Source organism: Marmota monax, unplaced genomic scaffold, assembly GCF_021218885.2.
Source record: "Marmota monax isolate L192 unplaced genomic scaffold, Marmota_monax_Labrador192_F-V1.1 WCK01_AAM20220418_F8-fsc00180, whole genome shotgun sequence".
Lineage (NCBI taxonomy): Eukaryota > Metazoa > Chordata > Mammalia > Rodentia > Sciuridae > Marmota > Marmota monax.
Window position 1 is genome coordinate 3308972 of NW_026693881.1, and position 26229 is coordinate 3335200.

Genomic DNA, 26229 nt, shown 5'->3' on the forward strand with positions numbered 1-26229 from the left:
TAGCAGAAATGATTATGAAAACTGGAAAGATTGCCAAAATAGACTGTTAATTACCATTTACACACGTTTCAGCATGTAGAGAACTGTATGTGAAACCTTTCCAGGAGACACAAGAAACTGGTACTCAAGGATGCCTTGTTGACAGGAAGCTGGTGTCTGAAATAGCATCCTTTTTACAGCTTCTGAATTTTGTGACATATGTTATTACCTAATGAAAATGACCACATTCTGAAAAGTTAAACATGCAAGCCAACGTTTTTCCGAAGCTGACTCTTCATCAGGATAAAAACATTGGCGGGGTGTGGTGGCACAGCCTGTAATTCAGCAACTCTGGAGGCTGAGGCAGGAGGATGGCAAATTCAAAGCCAGCCTCAGCCACTTAAGGGAAGTCCTAAGCAACTCAGAGAGAACCTGTCTCTAAATAAGATACAAAATAGGGCTGGGGACGTGGGTCAGTGGTTGAGTACCCCTGAGTTCAATCCCCAGTACCCAATTAAAAAAAAAAAAAAAGATACAAAGCATGGCATGAAGGAACCCAGAAAACATTCTTGGTGAGGCTGAGGTTTTCCCTGAGAGTCCAGTACTGGAGTTTGTACTTTGGTTCCTTCATCTCTACCTCATGCCAGTGTTCTCTGGTTACCAGCACTGCACTAACCCACCCCAGAGACTAGTGACTAGCGACTAGCGTGCTGGTGAAGGGGCAATTGTTAGGAACCTGGAGCTAAGACACAGGGCTCTGTACAAAGCTGTGCTTAAAGGTCCACAGCTGACACTATTATCCTGGTGTAAACCCTGTGTCCCCCTTAAATGGTGGGACATAGTGGATATAGGACTCAGTACCACTGCTGTTTCAGGCATCCATGGGGCGGGTGTGGGGTCCAAAAATATACCACACAGATCAGGGGGGACTACTTTATTTGCGTGTGAACAGAAAGAACTCTGCCTGGATCAAGAGACACTGGCTTGCCACACTCCATAGTCCCCCTGGATCTGGGCTGACTGCTCAGGCCCTGCTGAGCACCTGGGGGAGAGCAGGGCTTCCCTAGACGGTGGGACAGCTGGCTTGGTAGGCAGGCAAGGCAGGCGCAAAGGAGATTCCACACTGCAGGCAAAGAAAAACGAGGCCCAACATGCAGGGCAGTACTGTATGCCTGTAATCCCAGCAGCTTGGGAGGCTGAGGCAGGAGGACCTCGAGTTCAAAGCCAGCCTCAGCAAGAGCAACTCAGTGAGACCTTGTCTCTAAATAAAATACAGAATAGGGCTGGGGATGTGGCTCAGTGGTCAAGTACCCCTGGGCTCAATACCCAGTACCAAAAACAGAGGCCCAACTGCAGGAGGCATCTGAACACTCAGGAGCAGGCACTGGGCATGGCTCTGGCTGTCCTTGAGAAGTGGCCAGGGGGCAGAAAGGAAGAAATGGCACAAAGGTACTGACTAAATAAAGAGGTTACCCATTAAAACAATGACAGCAGGCAACTACTCAGAGTGTGGAGCCAGGTGCTGTAGAGACCACCGACATTTTCCCAAGGCAAGTGTCAGCCTGTACCAGGTCGCGCAGCTTGCTGGGAAGTGGCTGGACGAGTCTGCACACAGGCTACTGACTGGAGTCCGCAGTGTCTGGTGTTCAGGTCTCAGCTACACAGACATGCCCTCATGCGAAGAGTAATCCAAACAACTTCATGAGACCTGGCTCCTGCCGGGCACGGTGGTGCACACCTATAATCCCAGTGGTTCAGGAGGCTGAGGCAGGAGGATCACAAGTTCAAAGCCAGCCTCAGCAACTTAGCAAGATCCTGTCTCTAAATAAAATACAAAACAGGGCTGGGGATGTGGCTCAGTGGCTAAGCATACCTGGGTTCAATCCTCAGGGCCACAGGAATGCTCAGCATGTGAGAGAGCTGGTATTTCAGCCCTGTGACAAAGGCGGTCTTCTCTCATAAAGGGCAAGTGGCTAATTATCACAACCGATAAAAATGCCTACAATACAGCAACCCATTGGGGAAAAAACTCCATAAAGCTATTAACCATCAACTCAGAAAAGATAGACAAATGACCAACAGCATTTGGAAAGAAAATGAATCTCACCAGTGGCTTGTCATAAAAAGCAAAAAGTCTATCCACACGGACAGATTACAGGAGAAAGTCACATGATTATCACTGAATACACACAAAAAAGGGAGTGCCTAAAGTCAGCACCTGGACAGGGGACATGGCTCAGTGGTAGAGTGTTGGTCCAGCACAGGAGAGACGCTGTTCACCCCCCAGGACTGCCAAGAGGAGAAAACCACTGCTCACTCACAATCCAGTGTGTCAGTGTGAAATTCAGCACCAACAGGGCAAAAAGACAACTCCTTCACCTGGTAAAGACCATGTTCCAACCACAGCAAGCACCACACCTCCCACCTAACTGGAGAAGCCACAAGAAGAAACAACAAGACAAAAATCCCTCTCATGACTTCTAGTTAATAACATGATTTCTGGAAGTGCTTTCTGATGCCAGCATAAGCAAAAGGGATAATTAGAAAGGAAGAAATGAACCTTGTTTTCAGACAGTGATTATGTACCTAGAAAATGCAAGAGATTCTGTAGGCAAACTTTTAAGGACAAATAAACTAAAAGTTTTACAAAGCTTCTAGATAACAATGAGTAACTCAGAAAACCAGGAGCTTTTCTACATCCCTGTATTAAACCAATCATGAAATGCAAAAAAAAAATAAAAGATGTGCCTATTCTTTATGGCTAAGTGGAGAAAAAAATAAAGCAAGTATATCAATGGGAAGATTCAATAGCTCAAAGCTAAGGATCTTTCTCAAACTGATTCTGATCAAAATCAGGATCTGATCCGGGAACAAGTTCAATCTTCCACAGGCCTCTCCATGCAACCTGGCAAACATCTCCTGAAATTGTTCTAGAAGAAAAACAACATAAGCAGGACCTTGTCCTGCTGAAATATTAAAATGTAGAACCACTTGGGCACTTCTGGCAGTGCTGCCGTGGTACAGGAGCTCAGAACCAGAGCCACACACCTGGAATCGCCCAGGGGGCTGACGCGTCCCCCCACCACAGGGTAAGAGTACTGGACGTCTGGCGTGGACAGTCCCCTGCCCATACTGCAGGGTGGGGGAGGGAGGACCCGATCCAGGTCTCGTGCCATACCCTCCTGCCCCTCAGGAAGGGAAAAAAAAAAAAATCTCAGGTTAAAAACCTGCATACAAGAAGACAGCTTTAAAGTTTTTAGAAGAAAAAATAGGTTTTAAAAGGCAACTCCCAGACTAAAAAGAAGATAGCAACATTTGTGTCTAAACCAACCAAGGATCGGTATTTAGAAATAACAGAGAATAGGAAGGGAGAGAGAAATGGCCGGCAGCACCCCAGGAACGGGCAGAGGACGGGGTAAGAAACACACGGGAGAAGCAGCCTCGTCCAACCGTCCTGGCTCCTCGCTGGACCTGCGGCTTTGCGGCTTGCGCTGGTGAGCGTGGTTCTGCCTGCTCTGCGCCCCAAGATGAAATAAGGTTATGAGTCAAAATAAAGAGTGCAGGGCTGGGCTGGGCTGGGCTGGGGCTCACGGCAGAGCGCTGGCCTGGCATGTGTGGGGCACTGGGTTCAGTCCTCAGCACAACAAAACATTAAACAAATAGAATAAAGCATGCTGTCCATCTGCAGCTACAAAACATTTTTGTTGTTGTTTTAATTGAAAAATAAATACGGGGCTGGGATTGTGGCTCAGCGATATAGTGCTTGTCTTATATGTGTGAGGCACTGGGTTCCATCCTCAGCACCGCATAAAAATAAATCAATGAAATAAAGGTTTAAAAAAAGACATGGTCTTTTTAAAAATAAATAAGTAAGTAAGTATGTAAAGAGTGCAAGAAGCGACCCTCCGATCTTGGTGGTTTGGCTAGCAATACAGGCCTCTGCTGGCTGGTGCCACGTGTCCACTACGAACAAGAAGGCAGAGGGATCCGAGGAGGGTGGTTCTACTGTTTGCAGATGCACCACCTGGAACGTGTCCTGCGCTCCTCCAATATGCCAGGGACAGTTTGCATAAGTAATTCCAGGTGCCTGCAGATCTGAATGCACAGATACAAACCATGTCCACATTTACCTATGCTCCTCAATCCATTGGCCTAGAACTAAGGGAAGGAAAAGGGGAATCGAGACATCCTCACAAGACGTTGGTCTACTTAGCCACACTTCTGAAATACTCTAGAAATGATTTTTAAACAGGAGATTGAACATTTTTTTACCAGTATGATTTTTTATACTACAAGAACTATAAGTTCTCATACTGTCCAAATTGTTAGAGTAAGATTAAAAAAAAAAAAAGTGAAACTAAAAAAAATGTGACCAAGCCACTTAAAAGTAAGAAGAAATATCCTGACAAACAGAGTAAGGCGGTGGGAATAAATTCAAACAGGTTACTCGTAACAAAAAATGCAAAACATATCAACTCAACTGCTAAGACAAGATTTTCAAACTGAGGTTTAAAAACTCAAGCTGTATGTTGTTTAATAAAGTCACTGAAACAAAACCATACTGGGAAAATTTAAATGCAAGAATACAAAACAGTATGCTAATCAGTTGCCAGAAAAGAGGAAAGCAAGTGTGACAGTAACTTCAGCTCAAATAGAATTCCAAGCAGAAAGTAACATTCAACAAAAGACCAAGATGATGCACAATTAAAGGTACAAGCTACCAAAAGATAATGATCACATCTTTTTATTGAATGTTTTCTTTTTTTAGTTACAGTTGAACACAATTTGCTTATTTATTTTATGTGGTGCTGAGGATAGAACCTAGTGTCTCACATCTAAGCAAGTGCTCTACCGCGGAGCCCCAGCCCCAGCCCTACTGTATATTTTATTTAGAGACAGGGTCTCACTGATCCTCCTGCCTCGGCCTCCGGAGCCCGCTGAGATCACAGGTATGCGCTGCGCTGGCTGACTACATCTTTTAACAACAGATTTTAAATCTACAAAACAAAATTTAGTGAAAATAGGAGAAATTAATAAGTCTATCATCCTGAAAGGCAAAAACATCCCGAATAATTAAAAAAAAAGAAAAAAAAAACTATTAGAAGCCTATCTGGTGGATATAAACTGTCTTCAACAGAAAACACACAAACTTCTCAGACACCAGGACATTCACTGAGGCCATCATGGGTCAAGTCACGAAGAAACCAGAACAGATTCCAGGAAGCAGAAATCGTACACGCAGACCACGTTCAATGACCACGAGACAGTACCACCTGATGCAGAGATAATGAAATCCAACAACCTGAAATGTTAACAAAGGGATATTAAAAGAAAATTCAATACAAACTACTTTAAAAATTAACATCAATAAGAATTCTTCTTTAAATCTGTAGAATACACTTAAAAATCTGAAGAAAAGCCAGGTGCGGTGGCACATGCCGTAATCCCAGCAGCTTGAGAGGCTGAGGCAGGGGGATCCCAAGTTCAAAGCCAGTCTCAGCAACTTAACAAGGCCCTAAGCAACTCACTGAGACCCTGTCTGTAAATAAATTACCAAAAGGGCTGGGGATATGGCTCAGTGGTCAAGTGTTCCTGGGTTTAATCTCTGGTACCAAAAAAATCTGAAGAAAGCGATTTGCCTAAAAATCATGATTTGCCATCTCTGTCACACTACTCACAAAAGAGTAAATTCCACCTGGATTAAAAAGCTGAACACAAGTACCAGCTCCAGCTCTCCACATTCCAGCCCTAGGACACAAGCCCTGGCTCCTGCGGGGGCACACAGCAGCAAGAGGTGCAAAACCCAAAACTCTTCCCCTGCCCAGCCAGCAGCAACCAAGATTATAGCCGAGTACCTCATTTTAGAAAACAGACAATATTTGTTAAAAGAAAGAGTACAGACAATAGAAAATTATACACATTTTCACCAAGAAAGGTATAAACAAGTTCATGGAATCATTATTTCTAGCAGCCAAAAACTAAAAAGAATCCACATTTCCAGAAACAGAGTGAAAACATGCTTTCTCACAGTGGAATATTATTTAACAATGACAATGGAAGAACTGTGACTCATACATGGTGGGTGAATTCACAAAGGAAGCCCAAAACAAGAAGATGCTCAGATGCCTCCATTCACACAGTTTCTGAAACTGGAAAGAACAAGTCTATGGCAATAAAAACCAGAGTGATGTTTATCTTTGAGGGGGTGGTGATCAGGAAAAGGCACCAAGGATGGCTTCTGGGGGTTATATTAGTCCATTTTCTGTTGCTATGATAAAATGCTTGAGGCAGAGTGCTTAACAAAAAAAAAAAAAAAAAGTTTATCTAGTTCAAAGTTTCAGAGGCTTAAGTCTAAGATGCGGGGTGGGGGAATCTATTCTGCCTCTCGTGTGGGACTCCCTGGCTGTATCACATTATTATAGAGAAAGAAAGGAAATTGGCTGCATGCACAAAGGGCCAAATGCATGGGGAAGCCTTGTTTCCTGACAACTGAGTCCCACAAGAACCAGTCAGCAGAACTGCACTAATCCCTTCCATGGGTGGCACTGCAATGACCTCATCACCTTCCATTGGGCCCCACTGTTTGAAGGTTCCACTGCTTCTGAGCACTGCCGCACCAGGACCAAATCTCTAGGCTTTGAACCTTCAGGGACACCCTCGAGCCCTGGCCAACCACAGCAGGTGAGCAGGGTGCCAGCTCAAGTTCCAAAAGTAACCGTTTCTACCTGGCCAGTGATGGACAGGTGTCAGAAGCAAAAAATAAACCTCTGCTTATTCCATTCCACCAAGATTTTTCTGAGGTGGCATCAGAGCCTAACCTGCCTGTCCTGACAGACACCAAGCTGCAGGCCTGGACAGCAGGGCTGGAGCTGCGGCTATGGCATGTGCGTGCTTCAGCATGCCTGAGGCCCGGGACTCATTTCCAATGTGTGTGAGCTTACACGCGCGCATGTGCACACACACACACACACACACAGACACAGACACAGACACAGACAAAAAGACTTGGACTCACAAACCCAGGAACAGAAGGGACTAACGAAGCAGGTGTGGCCTGCACTGCAGCCCAATGACGTGGGAGGCTGAGGCGGGAGGATCACTTGAGCCCAGCTTGGCGAACATCTCAAAAAAAAAAAAAAGATAAATTTACAAAAACCACCATAAAACTTCTTTTAGAAAAAGAGGGGCGCGGTAGGATAGACGGACCAGCCTGGAAAAACTGCCAGATGGCTCAAACCAGGGCAGTTAGAACAACGCAGTGCTGCAATCCAAGGGCACTGCCCAGGACACCTCCACCCTGAGGGCAGATGCGCAGAGACCGGCTGCCAAAGAACGCACCAAGGAGCTCCGACCGCGGGGTGGCCACGGGCCAGAGAGGCCGCCGGGTCCTGCACCCCACAGCCATGTGGTGGGACGCGCTCACCCCGCGGCGCTCACGCCCCACGAGGGAAATCACAGGCAGCCCCAGTGCAAAGGGCCTTCTCCAGGACACCTGGCCACGCTCTCAGAACTGTCCACGTAGGGGAGAAGGAGAGGCCCACAGTGACAAAGGTGATGACAACCACACGCCATGGGACATCCTGGACCGAATCTGGAAATGGAGAAAGGAGGTCTGAGAAACGGGGTCTGGAGTCACTTCAGAGTGAGGGGCAACACGGTGACACAGGGCAGAGCACACACTGCCACGGGCTCCACGCGGGATGTCAGGAGTCGGGCCTTCCAGGAGGGGACTAGGGTTAAATGAGGTCACAGGGTAGGGCGCTAATCCCAGGGGACTGCTGGCCCTAAAAGAAGAGAAAGAGACACCAGGGAGCTCCTCCTCGCAGGCCCAGGGGAAAGGTCACGTGGGGACCGTGAGAGGGCCGCGTCTGCCAGCCAAGGTGAGCGGCCCAGGAGAGGCCGGCCCTGCTGCCCCTTGACCGTGGACTTCCAGTGTCCACAACCACGAGCAACCAACCACCCAGTCCTGGATCACGGAGTCATGGCGTGGACCAAGGGGACATCACTAGAGAAAACTGAAACAGGGTGAGGAACACACAGGACTCTATGCAGTCTTTGCAACTTTCTGGAAATCAAACTTTTTTTTTTTTTTTTTTAAAGCAACCAAGCCTGGCACGCTGGCACACACCTGTAATCCCAGTGACTCAGGAGGCTGAGGCAGGAGGATCACAAGTTTGAGGTCAGCCTCAGCAACTTAGTGAGGCCCTCAACAACTTAGCAAGACCCTGTCTTCTCAAAATAAACAAAAATTAAATGAGCTGGGGATGTAGCCGATGGTAAAGCATTCCTGGGTTCTATCCCAGCACCAAAAACATAAAAAAATGAACAAAAAGCTTAAAAAGTAATTGGGAGAACATATCTGTAGCTTAACAAAGCATAAGCATGAATAAAAATACTATAAAATATCTCAAAATTACAAACCGAGAAAAAAGAAAAATACAAATGACCTCCAAACAAGATGTTTGACCAAATAATTAGAAAATCATAAAGCAATGAAATTATATTTCATAGTATCAAACTGGAAAAAAATTATAACACTGGTAGCAGGGGTGGGAGGTATAGTTCAAGGGCAGAAGTAGGCTCAGCATGCAGGAGGTCCTGCATCCAACCTTCAGCATTAAAAATGAATAAATTGCATGCTGATATCAACAGTCCCCGCGCTTCTCTTCCATACAGAAGGTGAGGCTGTAAGTTGCTGGGCGCTCTGGAGGGCAGTCCCAGGGTCGTGCCTGGCACCTCTGACCTGGTCAGGGCCCTCTTGACATCCACCTGGAGACATGCCTGGGTGCAGGGCCTGGAAGTAGGGCCAAGCAGCTGTGTTCACGACGGCCGTCTGCGACACAACTACACAGCACAGCTGTCGACCAGGGCTTACAATGAACACAGTGAATCGGGGTGCAGTGGTGCACACCTATGATCCCAGCTTCTGGGGACAGGCGGAGGGGCCGGAGGACCACTTGAGCCCAGGAGTTCGAGGCCAGCCTGGGCAGTCCAACAGAGCCCACTCTGTAGGGAGACGGAGGGGCCTCTCCCCCCAGCCTGTGTGCCCGCTCCTCCTCTGGGTGGTGCAACTGCAGCTATTTCCAGCCAGGACAGGATCTACTGTCCCAGCGCAGGCCTGGGGTGAAGTCCGGCTTGGAAGCTCACACTCCAGCGGCGCCTTTTCTCTCTCCTGGGCTCACCCTCCCTTCAGCCAGGGCTGGAGATGCTCCGCGGTGACTCCAGTGGCCCTCAGGCCCAGCCACTGAGGGACACTATCTGCTCTGGCTTCTCCTCCTTTAAAAGCAAACCAAGGGCTGGGGAGGTGGCTCAAGCGGTAGTGCGCTCGCCTGGCATGCGCGGGGCGCTGGGGTTCGATCCTCAGCACCACATACAAATAAAATAAGGATATTGTGTCCACCGAAAACTAAAAAATAAATAAAAAATTCTCTCTCTCTCAAAAATAAAATAAAAAAAGGTCTTAAAAAAAAAGCAAACCAAGGGTCCCTGACACATCAAGGACTGGGGGAGGGGACACCACTGCTTTTATCTGGAGCCTTTAAGGCATCTGCTAACTGACAGGAGGCTGACTGGCCTCTCCAGATGCCTCCACTCCTCCACCATCTCAGGTGACGGCCAGGTTACGGGGACTTACTTCCAACTGCAGAGACAGAGACCAAGTGCACAGCTGGTCTGAGCCACATCCTGGATCCGGTTGTGCATCTGGGGGCAGCTGCTCCCATGAGAAGCTCCCGCTCCAGGGACCACAGCCATTACTTAGGCAGGAAGCCACCAGGGGCGGAACAGCAGCTTTTCTGTCACTCAGACCTCTAGAGAATTTATAACTGAAACCCTGAACGCCCAGCCTTATTGCTTCCTTGGTAAAACAGCGGCCTGTTAGTGCACACAATGGCTGTCAGAAAGGGGCTCCGGCTGGGTGCAGCCCGGAGTCCCCGCTGCTTGGGAGGCTGAGGCAGGAGCATGTCTCCGGCAAGACTGAGTCCAGCCTGGGCAGTGCAGTGCGCGCTCACGGCAGGGCGCTTGCCCAGGATGCCCGGGTCCTGTGCTGTCCCTAGCAGTGCTCCGTCCCCAGCAGCACACGGGAGTGCACACACATCTGCTGAGACTCACTCACGGGTGTACCTGAGACCTCAGTCTGGTTGTCCCCCTCCAGCAACTGGCTGAGAGCTCTGTGACTGCTCCACCCTCTGCAGTCCCAGGACCGGGACCTGAAATACAGGGTCAGCTTTCTCAAGAGGAGCGGCCACAAGGCCAGGAAAAGAGGCGAGCTAAGCTAGACAATTAGCTGTTTTGTACCTGCTTGCTGATGAACATTTAGTAAGTGACAGCCGTGTGACCTGAGACTGGCTTTGCAGGTTACTGTTACCCATCAAACAAATCCGCTGCGTGTGGTGGCGCACGCCTATGATCCCATCCACTCAGGAAACTGAGGCGGGAGGATTGCAAGCTCAAGGCCAGCCTCAGCAACTTAGCAAGACTGTGCCTCAAAATAAAAATAAAAAGGGCTGGGGATGGGGCTGAGTGGTAGGGCACCCTGGGTTCAATCCCTGTTACCAAAAACAAAGTCCTTAGGAGCAGAGCGTGACCGAGGGACTCCAGTATCACCTAAGGGGAACAGTGAGATCAGACCCGGGGCTTCACTCACTCAACCAGGAGCATCACGTGGCCACCATCACGGTGGTGCAGTCAGACTCCTGACTCGGCAGTCACGTGAGGAATGAAGCAGCCACTTCAGCAAGATGCTCTTCCCACATTGTCAGCCCAGAACTTTGATAGATTCCAGTTTTTCTATGAAAGCGTTGCCAAGGTGGATGGCGTTGCCCGCGGCCTCAGCCTTCTTGGCAGTGAAGACAGCGAGACGGGCCTTCAGGTAACTCACCTGCAGCGGGATCTGCAGCCTCTCCTAAGGTACTCAGGACGCGTCCCAATTCTAGGCCACTAGTCGATTAATAAATGATTTTTCTTGAAAAAAACTAAAGGAAACTTAAAAAGCATGATCATGACTTTTTTTTTTTAAATGGCAAAGAGTGGATCAACATGTTTATACTAAATACTCTTAACAGGAAACCAGGGCAAAGGATGTGAAGGTGTTTCACAAAAGATGATGCAGAACAGCCTAGGAGCTCATCAGGAAAAGGCAAACTAAGAACAATGAAAGGGCCCTCCCCGCCCACCAGAATGGCTAGAATCAGAACACACACCCATCGCTGGGGAGGACGCAGAGCAATGAGAATGTGCCTGCACTGCTAAGGGGGGACCTAAAACAGTACTGAGATGGGAGGGGGGTCCTCCTGTACCCCTGTCAGGTGTCAACTAGCAAACCCATGACAGAAAACAGTAGGGAAGTGCCTCCAAAAAAAAAAAAAAAAAAACGGGAAACAGAACTACTGTGTGATCCAACAGCAAGATACAGAAGCAACCTAGGTGTCCACTGAAGAAAAGGTGGTACCTGCACACCACGGAGTATTACTCAGCCATAAAAAAAAGAGGGAGATTCTGTCCCCTACAGCAACATGGATGAACTGGTGAAAACGTGAGAAGTGAAATTGATCAGGCACAGAAAGGAAAGGTGCTGGACAGGGGATCGTGGAGAGGAGGCTTAGCAAGCGCAGGTGCAGCTCCACAGAAAGAGCAGCTAGGCCGCCCAGCAGCACTGGGGTGGGCATGGTGGACAGCAACCCATCGAAACTGCAGAGGAGCTAGTGGAAGCTGACACGCAAAGACGATGTCTGCCATGACACATGCTATCGCAGTGACCCCACCCACTCATGACACGATACCCATCTGAACTGAATTGTCACACTGTGCACACAAATATGTACACTGTGTGGACTACAGACAGAAATGGAGCCTGGGTTGTGGCTTAGCTGGTAGAGCGCTCACCTCGTACGTGTGAGGCCCTGGGTTGATCCTTAGCATCACGTAAAAATGACATATATATAAAAATAAAGACTGTGTGTTGGGAGGGGCCACGAAGGAGCTTAGTGCCCTGAGCTGTGAGCGAGGGGACCATGGAGATGTGGGCCATGGGCCACGAGGGACATGTGAGCACCTTGAGTGCAGAGTGGACTGACGCAGTTGTCTGGGCTGTGCACAGGTGTCCCTTTGGCTGGCTCGGCCTTCGATCATCTCACAGCGTGGCCTCTCTAGGTGTCAATCAATCTGCTGACAGCAGACATCAGGAGCTGGACTCAACCCCTGACACCAGGACCTCTTGCCTGTTTGAGGTGCTCCTGGCTCTCTCTCTTGCCTGCCTTGACCCCCCTGTGGGAGCTGGGTCAGGGAAGCCATCTCAGGACCCCAAGAAAAAGGTATTCTCTGTCTCTGTGTGGTTACTTCGAGCAGCCAGTTCACCTGGAGAGACCCTGGGTTCCATCCATTTACAACTAAAAAGATGTTTTTCAAAAACCAGAAATGGAGTCTGGCGGGGTGGCAGGTGCCTGCAGTCCCAGCTCCGGGGAAGGGGGGAGAATCACTGGGTCCACGGCTTCAAGACCAGCCTGGGAGCAGAGCAAGAGCCCTGTGTATGCGGAACTAGAAACGCAACTTTAAAAGACAGGCGGGCCGGGGCTCAGCTGGTAGAGCTCTGGCCTCACTGCGCAGGCCTCAGGTCAACCCCAGCATCATGAACAAACAAACAAACAGAAAACCAAAGACAGAGGAGCCTTCGGTGGTCTCTTACATCCGCGTTCCTGTGACCCAGCCACCGTGCCTCCCAGGTAGACCCAAGGGAAATCAAAACATGTCTGTGAAACAACTGGTACACAAACATCTGTAGCCCCAAACTGGACGCGACTCCAAAGACCACCTGGAAGAGAAGGGGACACCACCCAGCAGTACCAAGAGGACAAGGGGCTGAGGCACAGGAGGCTGGCCTTTAGGGATGGACATGAATCACTGCTGGGGGGAGGGGGGCCTCGGAAAGGGACACAGCAGGGACTCTGAGCCCTACTTCACAGTGCACACACCTGCTACAACGTGAACGGGGATCCCATACATAACTACACCACAAGTGATTCACGCTTGAGAATCTTAAATCCCCAGGCAGGAGCTGGTGACTAAAGAGAACAGAACATTCCCACAGAATGGGACTGCCACACCTGGGGTGCCGCAGTCTGGCTGGGCACACAATCACGAGCCACTACACAGCTTGTAGATTCAAACAGCAACTCTTTATTCCCGAACTCACACCAGCCGTCTACAATCACGTTCTGGGAAAATCCACGTTCTCTGCCCAAATCCACGTTCTCTGCCCAAATCCACGTTCTCTGCCCAAATTCACGTTCTCTGCCCAAATCCACGTTCTCTGCCCAAATTCACCTCCACTGGGCTTCTATCTCCAAAATATACTGTCTGAATCCCGTGAGAACTCAAGGGGAACTCAGGCAGCAGGATACGCCCTATTCCCAGCAGGAATAATCTTAAACCTTAAACCTGGAACCTAAACTGGGAACGCCCTAAACACGATTATCTTAAAACCGGGAACACCCTAATCTGCCTTGGTCCTTGAGCAAGGTCACTTACATTCAATGTCACTGCAACATGTCAGCAACATGGGGTACGCTGGCAAGGAAATTGTCATACCTACTTGGCTAATGGCTCCCAGCACTGGGGCCCTGGTGCAGGAGGCCCGGGCAGAAGGACTGCATGTGAGGCCAGCCTCAGCAACTGAGTGAGACCCTGCCTCCAAATAAAAAATAGGAAGGGCTGGGGATGCAGCTCTGTGGGTTGGCACCCCAGGGCTCAGTGTCTGGTACCAAAAGAAGAAAGAATTACCTACAATAGACCATGAATAATAAATAACATTGAAGCTTGGGGGGCGGGGGTGGGGGGTGGGGAGGCCTACCAGAAAAGGTGGTAGGGCTGGGAGAAAAATAAACAATTCTTGGAATTAACATTTTTTATCCTTCCTTAGTCTATAAAACTGTATTCAGAAATAAGAAAAATTCACAGCAATGGTGTCTAAGTGACTTTTTTTAAGGAATTTTGAAAAATTTTTTGTATTGTGGGTGGACAGCTTGCCTTTATTTTATTATTTTTTATGTGGTGCTGAGGATCGAACCCCGTGCCTCACACGTGCTAGGCCAGCACTCTGCCACAGAGCCCCAGCCCAGCCCTAAGTGACCTTTTAATTGGATGACATACCTTCCTTCTATCTGTAAACCACCATTCAAAAAGTAAACTGGATTAATAAGGAGAACACAGCTACTCGGCCACAACCACACCACGTGGCCCCCGAGGGCTGGTGTCCTTCCACCCCCAGACATGGCCGGCCAGCAGCACCTCCTGCAGGGGTGGCCTGTCAGCAAGGAGCCCAGCCACACGTGCTCAGTGTGCTCGAGGGGACACCACAGGCGTGGAGAACACAGGTCCCAAGTTCCTCATCCACAGTTGAGACCCCAGGGACAGTGGTCACTCATCTTGTACCAGTGTGTCAGAAGGAAGCTGAGTGTCCATAACGGATGTGAATTCTTAGTTAGGAGCCTGGGTACCAGTAAAGGCCCAGGGCATTCCAACCATCAGCAGCTCCCACCGAGTCACCCCGTCACCCGTCACCGAGTCCCTTCAAGGAAGACCCACGGAACAGTAAGGAGCCGCTCAGGATGTGACCTCCTGCACCACCTATTTCCCCTGGGACAGCCTGCAAGGTCCCCCCCTCCCAGGACAGAGCAACCCTCCCAACCAGCTTTGCCCAGAGCTGTGCCTCCTGTGGGGCTGTGGGGGACACTCCTGGGGGACCCTGGAGTGGAGCCAGGCAGCAGAGATCAGGCAGGGAGCAGAATGGGGAGGTGCACAGGAAGCCCCCCGTCCCCGCCCAGGGGCGCTGGGCAGAGGCCGTGGCCTGTGCGTGGCCTGTACTCAGGCCATTTTTGAGCACAACAGGTTTCCACAGTGGACCTCGGGGCTGCGGCCAGCAGCCAAGGTCGCCAAAAGTGACGTGTGCGCTTGCACCGGAGGGGAAAAGCCCTTGCTCAGTTTCCCAAGTCGAGACAAAAATTCTGATTTAGTCTTTAGAATGGGAAATGTACTCAAAAATGTACTTAAAAGTTGAAGGTTTTTAAATATTGCTTTTCTTACATGAAAAGGGCAGTTTTCAGAGAAGTCATTGAAAACCCAGGAATATTAATGTCAAGTCTGAATTATATTTAGTATCTATTTCACAACAGTGAAATTTAGCTCCTGACTATGGAGGAGTTTTACACTGTCAGTATTATTTGGAGAATTATAACAGAAAAACAATGCCTGGAAGCAGGGTTCATCTTTCTGTTGAAAAAAAATCATTCAAGTACTAAAAACTCCCAGTAAAGTTTACACCTGGCTAAGCACATTTTCTCTCCGTTAAACCTGAACCTGCAGGCATCCCGTCCACGCGGACCCACACATCCTCGACCTTCCAAAGTAATTCGGATTCCAAATGTTCTGTTTGAGGCTGGGGCTGGGGCTCCAGGGCACAGCACTGGCCAACAAGCCCAGGCTCTGGGTTCCAACCCCAGCCCCGCAAAGAAAAGAATCAGTCTGCAAAGAGAAATGCCTGTGAAACCGGACTTTCTTAACCCATGCCTTACACGATGCACGTTGCTGTACAGCTCATCTCTACGTTTCCATCTCACTAAGCCAAACTACATTCTCCATCAGGAAGCCCCCACTTCTCCTTCAACCCCAGGCAACCTTCCTTTTCTCTTTCTGAGATTTCATGTAAACAGGATTATGAAGTTATTGTCTCATCTTTTTTAAAAAATGTATTTCGTCATACATGGACACAACGTCTTTATTTTGTTTATTCATTTTTATGTGGTGCTGAGGATGGAACCCAGTGCCTCCCATGGGAGGGGCAAGCGCTCTGCCGCTGAGCCCCAGCCCAACTGTCTCATCCTAACTGGGTTTTTCCTTTAACCTGTCCTCAAGGTTCAACCGTGTTCTACAATAGGACAGGATTTCCTTTTTTTGAGGGAACGGGGACTAAACCCAGGGGAGCTGAACCACTGAGCAACAGCCCCAGCCCTTTTTATTGAGAGACAGTATTTCAATAAGCTGCCTAGGGCCTCACTAAATTACTGAGGCTGGCCTCAAACTTGTGATCCTCCTGCCCCAGGCTTCCAAGTTCCTGGGATGACAGACCTACACCACAGTGCTTGGCAGATTTCCTTCTTTAAGGCTGAATAATATTCCATTTATACACACATCCTTTTTTATATATTTTTAATCCATTCATCTCTTGATGGACACTTATATTTGCTCCCACCTCTTAGCTATTGTGCAAGGAATGTTGTAGAGGATATGGGTATGAGAATCTTTGAGATCCTGTTTCAATATACATTCAGACGTATAACTGCTGGCGCATGTACTAATCAGACTTTTAAATTTTCTGAGACTCCTCCACACTGTTTTCTGTAGTAACCGCACCACTTTACACTCTCACCCACAGTGTGCCAGGGTCCTTATCGACACTTAACTCCTGAGGTTTTGGAGAGTGGCCATCCCGGCGGGTGGGGGTATGATTTGCATCTCCCACATTCCCAGTGATGTGATATTGATCATCTCCTCATTGGCTTGTTGGCCCTTTGTATTCCTTCTTTGGAAAAAACGCCTATTCACATGCTCATAAGGTAAGGCTCTGACTTCAGTCTTGTATGGGGCTATCTCCAGTTCTTCCAGCCCCGTTGGCTGAAGAAGCTCTTCCCCCCACTCTACAGACTTGGCATCCTCCTCAAAGATGGCTGGGCCAGGGCTGGGGCTGGGGCTCAGTGGCAGAGCCTGGCATGTGTGAGGCACGGGGTTGGATTCTCAGCACCACATATAAATAAACAAAATAAGGTCCATGACAACTGAAAGATGGCTGGGCCATTGTCATGAGGGTCTGTTTCTGAGCTTTGCTCTCTGCCCTTGGTCTGTATGTCTGCCTCATACTGAGGTCACACTGATCTGAGGACTGCAGCTCTGTAATATGTTTTGAAATTAGGAAATGAAGCCTCCAGCTTATTTATTTATTTATTTTTGCTTTCACAATACTTTTGTCTGTTTAGTGTCCTTTAAGATTTTATATCGGGGCTGGGGCTATAGCTCAGCTGGTAGAGCGTTTGCCCCGCATGCAGAAGGCCCTGGGTTCAATCCCCAGCACCACCGCCAAAAAAAAAAAAAGAGTCTATATCAACTGAGTATCTTTATTAACACACACTAATCATACATACTGACAGGTTACAGCACACACTGACCAGATCTGGCTTTGGTTCCCCCTCCCCCACACACCCTTGCTAATCTCTGGTCATCATTTCTCCACATTCAATCCACTTTTTTTTTTTTACTTCCACAGAGGAGGGAGAACACACAGTGCTTGTCCTTCTGTGTCTGGCTTATTGCACTTAACATAACGTCCTCTGGTTCGATCCACTTTGCTGCAAATGACAGGGTTTCCTTCTTCTTTATGGTTGAATAATATTCCACTGTGTATATCTACCATATTTTCTTTATCTAGCCATCTGTTCAGCATCTGGGCTGATTCCATACCTTGGCTATTGTGAACAGTGCCACATAAATATGAAATTTAAGTGGATTTTTCTGTTTCAGCAAAATAGGTCATTAGGATTTTGACAAGGACCGCATTCAATCTGTAGGTCACTCTGGGTAGTAGAGACATTTTGACAATATTAAATTTCCAATCCATTTATTTGTCTTTAATTTCTTTCAGCAACATAAAACTAAGATTTTAAAAGGTTGTTTTGCTTCCCAAGCAAATTCCTATTCACTTTTCAAAGGAAGAAGTCTATTCACTGAAATATGACCTCCATTAGTCCTGCTAGCTTTACACACTTCAAAAACACAGCTATGTTAAATAAGATTAAGGACTCTACATTAGGCCTGTCTTAAGAGAAAATACCTAAAATCACCAAAACAACAATCCCTAAACTTTAATAAACAAAACACGAAGCCCCGGGTGATCATCTAAGATCTGTAGGTGAGGCATGGAGGGGGGCCTGTCAGTCAGTCACTTCTCCACACTGAACAGACCCTGCGGGGAGCGCTGGTGCGGGGAGCTGAAGATGAACGAGATTAAAACGCTTTCCTAAAGAGTCCAGCTCACTGTCCAGAAAATGCTTAATCTGTGAAGTAAAATGGCAGGGGGGCGGGGGGGTGATCCCACCGAAAACAGTGCTGCCAAGACCAAGTTGCTAGGACAGAGGGAGTTCAACAGGCAATGTGACCAGACAAGAAGAGACCTCGCTTGTGTGTAGCGGATTTGGTGTCACCGGATTCAGTGTCACCGTTAAGATGTTTTCCTCCCTGAGTTCACATGATTATGCAAGTAACTACCAGGCTCTTGTTTGTGCATTATGGAACGGGCATGTTGATCCCCAAGTTTGTCTAGAAACATAAGCAAGAATAAACAACAAGAACCCCTGGGGACCTGGGGGAGCTCAGTTGTCAAGCGCTTCCTTACATCGGACCCTGGTTCCCTGCAAAAGCAGCAGCAGCTGAGAAAAAAGCTCCCACCAGCCACACACCAGGTGACACGAAGAGGCTGGGGGGGGGGGGCAGAGCCCTGCCTGGCACTCAGGAGCCCCTGCTGCAGCCCAAGAAAGTCATAAACTGCAGTGTCACTGGTACCTGGTACCACACACAGCAGGAGAGGTACCCACAGCAGACCAGACACTCAGAAATGCAAATGTGACCAGGATGATAGACTGAGCCGGCCAGTAAGTACATGCCATTAGGTCGCCATCTGAAGGGGCGGATCAAAGTGGCCCCATGACTCATAAGGGAGTAAATCTCAGACAGAAGACACAAACAAAACAGGAGAGCCATCGCAAGCCAGTGGGATTCATGTCAAACTAAATGGCCACGACTCTGAAGAACGATTCTTTAAAAATACATTTAAAGGGGCTGGGGCTGGGGCTCAGTGGTAGAGCGCTCGCCTAGCACATGCAAGGCACTGGGTTCGATCCTCAGCACCACATAAAAAATAAATGAATAAATAAAATAAAGACGTCATGTCCAAAAACAACTAAAAAATATTTTGGGGGGAGTACATAATTTTTATTTTTTTTTATTAGTTGTTCAAAACATTACAAAGCTCTTTTTTTTTTTTAAGAGAGAGAGAGAGAGAGAGAGAATTTTTACTATTTATTTTTTAGTTTTCGGCGGACACAACATCTTTGTTTGTATGTGGTGCTGAGGATCGAACCCAGGCAGCACGCATGCCAGGCGAGCACGCTACCGCTTGAGCCACATCCCCAGCCCCCATTACAAAGCTCTTGACATATCATATTTCATACATTTGATTCAAGTGGGTTATGAACTCCCATTTTTCCCCCATATACAGATTGCAGAATCACATCGGTTACACATCCATGTTTTTACATACTGCCATACTAGTGTCTGTTGTATTCTGCTGCCTTTCCTATCCTCTACTATCCCCCCTCCCCTCCCCTCTTCTCTCTCTACCCCATCTACTGTACTTCATTTCTCTCCCTTGTTTTTTTTGTTTTTTAAATACACTTAAAATGTTTTCCACCGGCTCAGTTAGCAGAGTGCTTGCCTTGCATGCACAAGGCCCTGGGTTCAATCCCCAGCACCCCCCCCCCCCAAAAAAATATACACACACACACACACATATGCAACTATATACATATAGATATATATATATATATTTTCCAGCTAAGCAACTCAGCAAGACCCTTTCTCTAAATAAAATATAAAATAGGGGCTGGGGATGTGGCTCTATGGTTAAGTGCCCCTGGGCTCAATCCCTAGTACCTAGTACCAAAAAAAAAAAAAAAACCTGCCAGGCATGTGAAGCAAAAAAGCATGACTCATGAAGAGTTTGATCCACTAAACTAGACCCAGAACTAACACATGTGTTAGAATTAGCAGAGAAAAGACATTAATATTATTGTAATTACACTCCCACGCTCAGTAGCTCAGTACGACAGGTGGATGAGAATCTGTGTCCACCTAAAGACCTGTATGTAGGTCCACAGCGGCATTATTCATAACAAGCTAAAAGTGGCAATGTCAGTCACCCGGCAGGTACTGCTGGGGACAGCCACAGTGGACAGCAGGCCGTGCCCTGCTCTGGGTCACTCCACCAGATACAGAACAGCAGCTCTCAGGCTGCTACCCCTAGTTACTGCATGTTGGTTTTTTGGTTTTTAGGGTAACTGCAGGTTGAACCTGGGGTGCTTAACACTGAGCCAATCCCCAACACTTTTGAAACAGGGTCTTGCCAAGTTGCTGAGGCTGGCTTTGAACCTGTGATCCTCCTGCCTCGGCCTCCCCAGCTGCTGGCAGGCTACGCAGCGCCACAGCGCCCTGTGAGCGAGTCCAGTTGGGCATGAGTGACTCATGTCAAGTGCAGGTGCCAAGGCAGAATGCCTCCACCCCTTGGCTGGACAAGTAAACAGCCACCTCGACTGGACAAGGAAACGGCACAACCTAAGGGCACAACCTCATGAATGACTTATTTGTCCCAACTATTAAACTAAACAGCAGTGCCTGGCCAGGGGTCACCCCTCTCCACACAGAGCCTACCCTCCTAAGTTGTAACCCCGCCTCTACGACCACAGGAGGAGCCCCCAAGACTGGACAGCAGCACCTCCACTTCCCCTGGATGAACCCCCCATTGTGCCCCAGCGCAGGGGCTTTCCGCTGCCCATGGCGATGACACTCTGACCACCTACAGGACCCTGCCCTTCACCTGCTCCTGCCTGTGCTCCAGGCACAGCATCCTGTCACCTGAGGCCTGACCCCTCCCTCAGTCTTTCTGTGACCTATGGGGACAAACACACCTGTCACTGTGTGCAGTAGCCGTGTGACTGAGTGGTGGATGTGGAAATGCAGACTGCACTGGAATAAAGGAACACAGGATGGCCCGGCCCACGCTCTGAGGTGACCACTCTAAGATACCATCTCACTCCAGTAAGAATGGCAGCCATTATGAAGTCAAACAACAAGTGTTGGCGAGGATGTGGGGAAAAGGGTACACCTGTACATTGCTGGTGGGACTGCAAATTGGTGCAGCCAATTTAGAAAGCAGTATGGAGATTCCTTGGAAAGCTGGGAATGGAGCCACCATTTGACCCAGCTATTCCCCATCTCGGACTATACCCAAAAGACCTTAAAAGAGCATACAACAGGGACACGGCGACATCAATGTTCATAGCAGCACAATTCACAATAGCTAGACTGTGGAACCAACCCAGATGCCCTTCAATAGATGAATGGATAAAAAAAAAAAAAACGTGGAATTTATGCACAATGGAATATTACTCAGCACTAAAAAATTTAAAAAACGTGGCATTTGCAGGGAACTGGATGGCATTAGAGCAGATTATGCTAAGTGAAGCTAGCCATCCCTAAAAAACAAATACAGAATGTTTTCTTTGATATAAGGAGGGTGACTCAAAACAGAGCGGGGAGGAAGAGCATGAGAAGAAGATTACCATTAAACAGGGAGGAGAAGTGAGAGGGAATGGGAGAGAGAAAGGGAATTGCAGGAAGATGGTAGGAGACCCTCATTGTTATGCAAAATCACATATAAGATGTGAGCGGGGAGAAAAAAGAGAGAGAAATGTGTCACAGTAGATGGGGTAGAAAGAGGTGATGGGAGGGGAGGGGAGGGGGGATAGGAAGGGCAGCAGAATACAACAGACACTAGTGTGGCCCTATGTATGAATGTGGCTGTATAACCAACGTGATCCTGCAATCTGTTCACGTGGGAAAAACAAGATTACGTACCCCTTTTGAATCAAATGTATGATATGTCAAGATCATTGTAATGTTTTGAGCAACTAATAAAAAATTTTAAAAAAAAGAGCAAAGGAATAACAATATGTCAGGTCAAAAGAGAGACACACAAAAATAAAGTTTATATTTTATTATTCTTAAAAAAAAAAAGCCACAAACAGTATGCTCCCACTTACGTCAACTACCCAAGATACGAGACCCACGGGGACAGGGAGGCGGGTTGTTGCCTAAGGCTGCGATGGAGCTAGGGAAACTTAAAATTCCTGCTGTGGGTTCAAGGTGCTGGTGCTGGTGGTGTTTAAATCTAAAATTACATTGTGGTGACAGGCACATAGTTCTGTAAAAACTGTCAAAAATATATAACACTTAAATATAAAATATGCTACTAAAAAATCAACCATCAAAACACACACTTTAATCTGTATAGTATGTGAATTGCACTTCGACACAAAAATAACAGCAAGAGACACCGGAGGTTTAAAAAGGCCCAAACTCTGCTTCTATGAAGATGGAAACCCGCAAGCTAGAGGGAAAATTCAGCGGAAGGGCGGACCATGGGCAGGACAGGGCATGGGAAAAGACCAGGGAAACCGCGGGCACAGCAAGAGACCCCCAACAAAGAGGAGAGACTCGGAGAAGAACGCAGAGAATCCCAGGGCAGCTTCACATGGCCCAGGAAACAGGGCAGACTCTGCGTCAAGGAAGGCAGCACAGATTAGGGAAATGACCAAAGAAGTCCCCAAACTCTCTGAATCACAGATCCAAGGAAACCCGAGGACAGGAATAAGAAAACGACGCCCCGGCACCCGGGAATCTAGCTGCTCAAACCCAGTGATAAAAAGGTTAAAATCAGCCAAAGAAAAAGTACACGTTACCTAGCAAGAAAACGGGGGCTGGGGATGTGGCTCAGTGGGCAGAGTGCTGGCCTCACATGCTCAAGGCCCTGGGTTCAACCCCCAGCACCACCAAAAACCAAAAACAAACAAAAAACACAGCAAGAAAACAAAGAGAAGGGGGTCAGATTTCTCATGGGGACCCATGTGACAGTACAGCCACATCTCTAAAGTACTGAAAGAAACAGGAAAATGAACTGGAATTCCACACCACTCGAAACCTTTCTAAAGGGGAAGGCATGCCGGGTGCGGGTTGTGCACCCCAGGGGAAGGAGGATCATGAGTTCAGAGCCAGCCTCAGCAACACAGCGAGGGCCTGTCTAAATAAAATATAAAAAGGGGCTGGAGTTATGGCTGAGTGGTTAAGTACCCCTTGGTTTAATCCCTGGTAACCAAAAAACAGCTGGGGGGGGGGAGGCATGATAAAGGCATTTTAGACACTGGAAAGATGAAAACATCTGGGAGATCCCAGGTGGACATCTGGACCCACACAAAGAACGAGGAGTGAGGAGCGATAGAGAGGTCCACTGGGTGGAGACTGTAGGATTTACTGTTCTTACTTAAGTCTTTAAAAGATGATTGTTTTAAATACGTTGGGAGTGGACAAGGAAAACTTAGGAAAATAACAACAGAAAGGCTGGGACAGGAAAAAATGGAAGAAAATGACAATTCCTTAATAATTTTGTTGAGTTCAACGATGACTTAAAATCCAGCAGCCATTAATATATTAAAAAAAAAAAAAAACCCAAAAAACTGATTCCTGTTTTTGAAAAATAGGGCTAGGTTTGTGGCTCAGCCGCAGAGCGCCTGCCTAGCATATGTGAGGCACTGGGTTCGATTCTCAGCACCACATATCAATAAAGAAAAAAAAAATAAAGGTCCACTAACAATTAAAAAAATATTTAAAAAAAAATGATTGATTACTGTTTAAAAAAAAAAAAATCCAGAAGCCATAGGATAAAGGATTGATTACCGGGCATAGTCGTCAACTTTGTGGCAACAGGACAGAGTACCACCACCACAAGTATAAGCAAATCAGAAAGCCAGCAATGAATAGGGAAAAAATGCCTTTGTCATTCAAACGGGAGGCCCAGGGTTCAATCCCAAGCACAGAAAAGAAAAAGAAAGTTTGGAAATGGCAATAGTCCATTAGAAAAAGGATGTTTATAGCCAACTTCAGCATGATTTTCTATCTATGGACTGTTAAAAAACCTCAGTTTGGCAGCCCACACTGTTGGTACAGATAGATAGAAATAGTGCTGTTATGCATTGCTAGTGGGATTGTAAACTGGCATACCCTCCATCAAAATTACACATGTGCACTTTGCATACCTCCTATTCGGTGACTGCCTTTTGAAAAAGCATCCTCCCTACACATCCATACACACTGGAATGACACAGACGGATTAGTAGACATAATGCTGTAAAATGATGCTCTAACTAAAAACCAAAGACAATCCAAATGAGAATCTGCAAAGGCTTGATTAAGATCTCATATATACTATAAAATGAAATTCTATGTAGCTGTAAAAAAAGAACAAGGAAACTCTCAACGAAATCAAGTAGAAAGCTCTCTAAGATATATTCCATCAACTCCAAAATGTACATTTTTTCCACATTTAAACATATCTGAAACTATGCCATATCTCATAAATCAGTGACTTGTAATTATAACTGGCAGTGTATTTCTTTCTTAGAAGTCCTTAAAATAATAGTGACATATTCTATTGCATTTTAGAATCAATGAAATCCGGGCCGGGGGTGTAGCTCAATGGTAAAACCCTTGCCCAGCACACAAAAGGCCCTGGGTTCAACCCCCAGCACTGAATATAAATAGCAATTAAAAAGTAATTTTAAAATAAAATAACAGGAGGGGTAACTACGTCAGTTCTTTTCTGTATTATTATTGCACCTTTTCTGTAAAATCTATAATTATTCCAAAATAAAAAAAATTGTTAAAAGAACAGTTTCAAAAGAATCTGTTTTTGCAGATGAACTCTTTGGAGACCTCTGGAGCGACGCTTGAGGAACTAAAGTCCGTGGGGTGGGGGAGTGGACAAGACCAGGAAGGGCCAGCGGGAGGCTGTTCACTTAATACTTGTTGTTCTCAGAACCACGGGACTGAACTATCTAAAATGTCAAGTGTAAAAAATCATGAAAAGGAACCTTATGCGGGACACAAAGGGGTTCCATAAGCAGGAGGCTCTCTAAACAGACCTCCTGTTGACAGCCCAGAGGCCCTATTAGGGGAGGTGTCCAGGACCACTGAACTTCTCTGCCCAGTTTGATGCAAATGAATTTATAGGTATTTTTCTCAGAAAAAATCCCCAGGAGACGTTTTATCCATCTGGACAAGACAGAACCCTGCATCCACTGACAGAAACATCTGTGTTTACACTACACATTTATGGCCACGAAAGATCTCACTGCCATGTATGAAGGAGACAGGGAATCGCGTGTTTTCCCCTGTACAGCCGACCTCTCCGGGGCAGGGTCTGTGTGTCCAAGCCTGCGCTGGGTCATCTGAAAGGCTAATGGGCTGCCATCAGCGCTGCTCACCAACTACTGCTGGCTCCCTGCCCGACAGGCACATTCCAGCCCCGGCACTGCAGGGTGGACCTCTGACTGATCCTGGCCAGGGAGTAAGAAGTGGGGAAAGCACTGAGCTGGTGATCCAACCCCTCCACAGCATTCTCCTCTGGCTGGGAGAACAACATTAAGAGGCTGCTCATCACCCCAGGCCCCCGGCATCCCAACAGGCAGAACCCCGTGCTGACCACAGCACCTGTGAAGGGAATTCCGCTGCTCAGATCTGGGGGGATTCTTTTATTGGGGGGGGGGGATACCGGGGATTGAACTCACGGCCACTCAACAACTGAGCCACGTCCCCAGCCCTATTTTGTCTTTTATTTAGAGACAGGGTCTCCCTGAGTTGCTTAGCACCTCACCATTGCTGAGGCTGGCTTTGAACTCTCTATTCCCCTGCCTCAGCCTCCATGGCCACTGGGATTAGCATCACCACCCTGGCTGGGGGGATTCTTGTTACTATAGATTAGCCAAATCTAAACCAAACTGATAGGGTTGACAACCTAGCTAGTAGGATCACTGATCAACCTCCTGTGGTTCTGTTTGTTTATTTTAATAATGAGCACCTCTCCAGGTCAGGTGCTTTAATCCCAAACAGCTGGGGGGCAGAGACAGGAGGACCACACAAGCTGGAGGTCAGCCTGGGCAGTTTAGCTGGACCCTGTCTCAAAAGATTAAAAAAAAAAAAAAAACAAAACCTGGGCACAGTGGCACATACCTGTCATCCCAGCAGCTAGGGAGGCTAAGGCAGGAGGATTACAAGTTCAAAGCCAGCCTCAGCCACTTAGTGAGGCTCTAAGCAACTTAGTGAGACCCTATCTCTTAAAAAGAAAAAGGACTGGGGTATGGATGCACTCAGAGGTGGGGATACAGTCAGTGTACAGTGCTTACCTAGCATGGGGAACATCAACTCCCCATACTACAGTCACCACCACCACCATCTCCATCACAGAAACTGTACACAACTTGACACTGGCCTTAGGGTCCATCTCCCTTTGTTCCAGTTCTGTGCTCACTGAGCCCCCAGAGT

At 47.5% G+C, this 26229-nt stretch overlaps 1 protein-coding gene and 1 non-coding gene across 8 annotated transcripts in view; one reads left to right on the plus strand and one right to left on the minus strand.

Moving 5' to 3' along the window:
• Positions 1 to 26229, minus strand: part of Cdc14b (cell division cycle 14B) — a 120871-nt gene that overhangs the window by 78411 nt on the left and 16231 nt on the right. The window lies entirely within an intron of this gene.
• Trnaa-cgc (transfer RNA alanine (anticodon CGC)) lies at positions 17031 to 17103 on the plus strand. Its single transcript has one exon. It is a non-coding gene; the product is annotated as a tRNA-Ala (tRNA).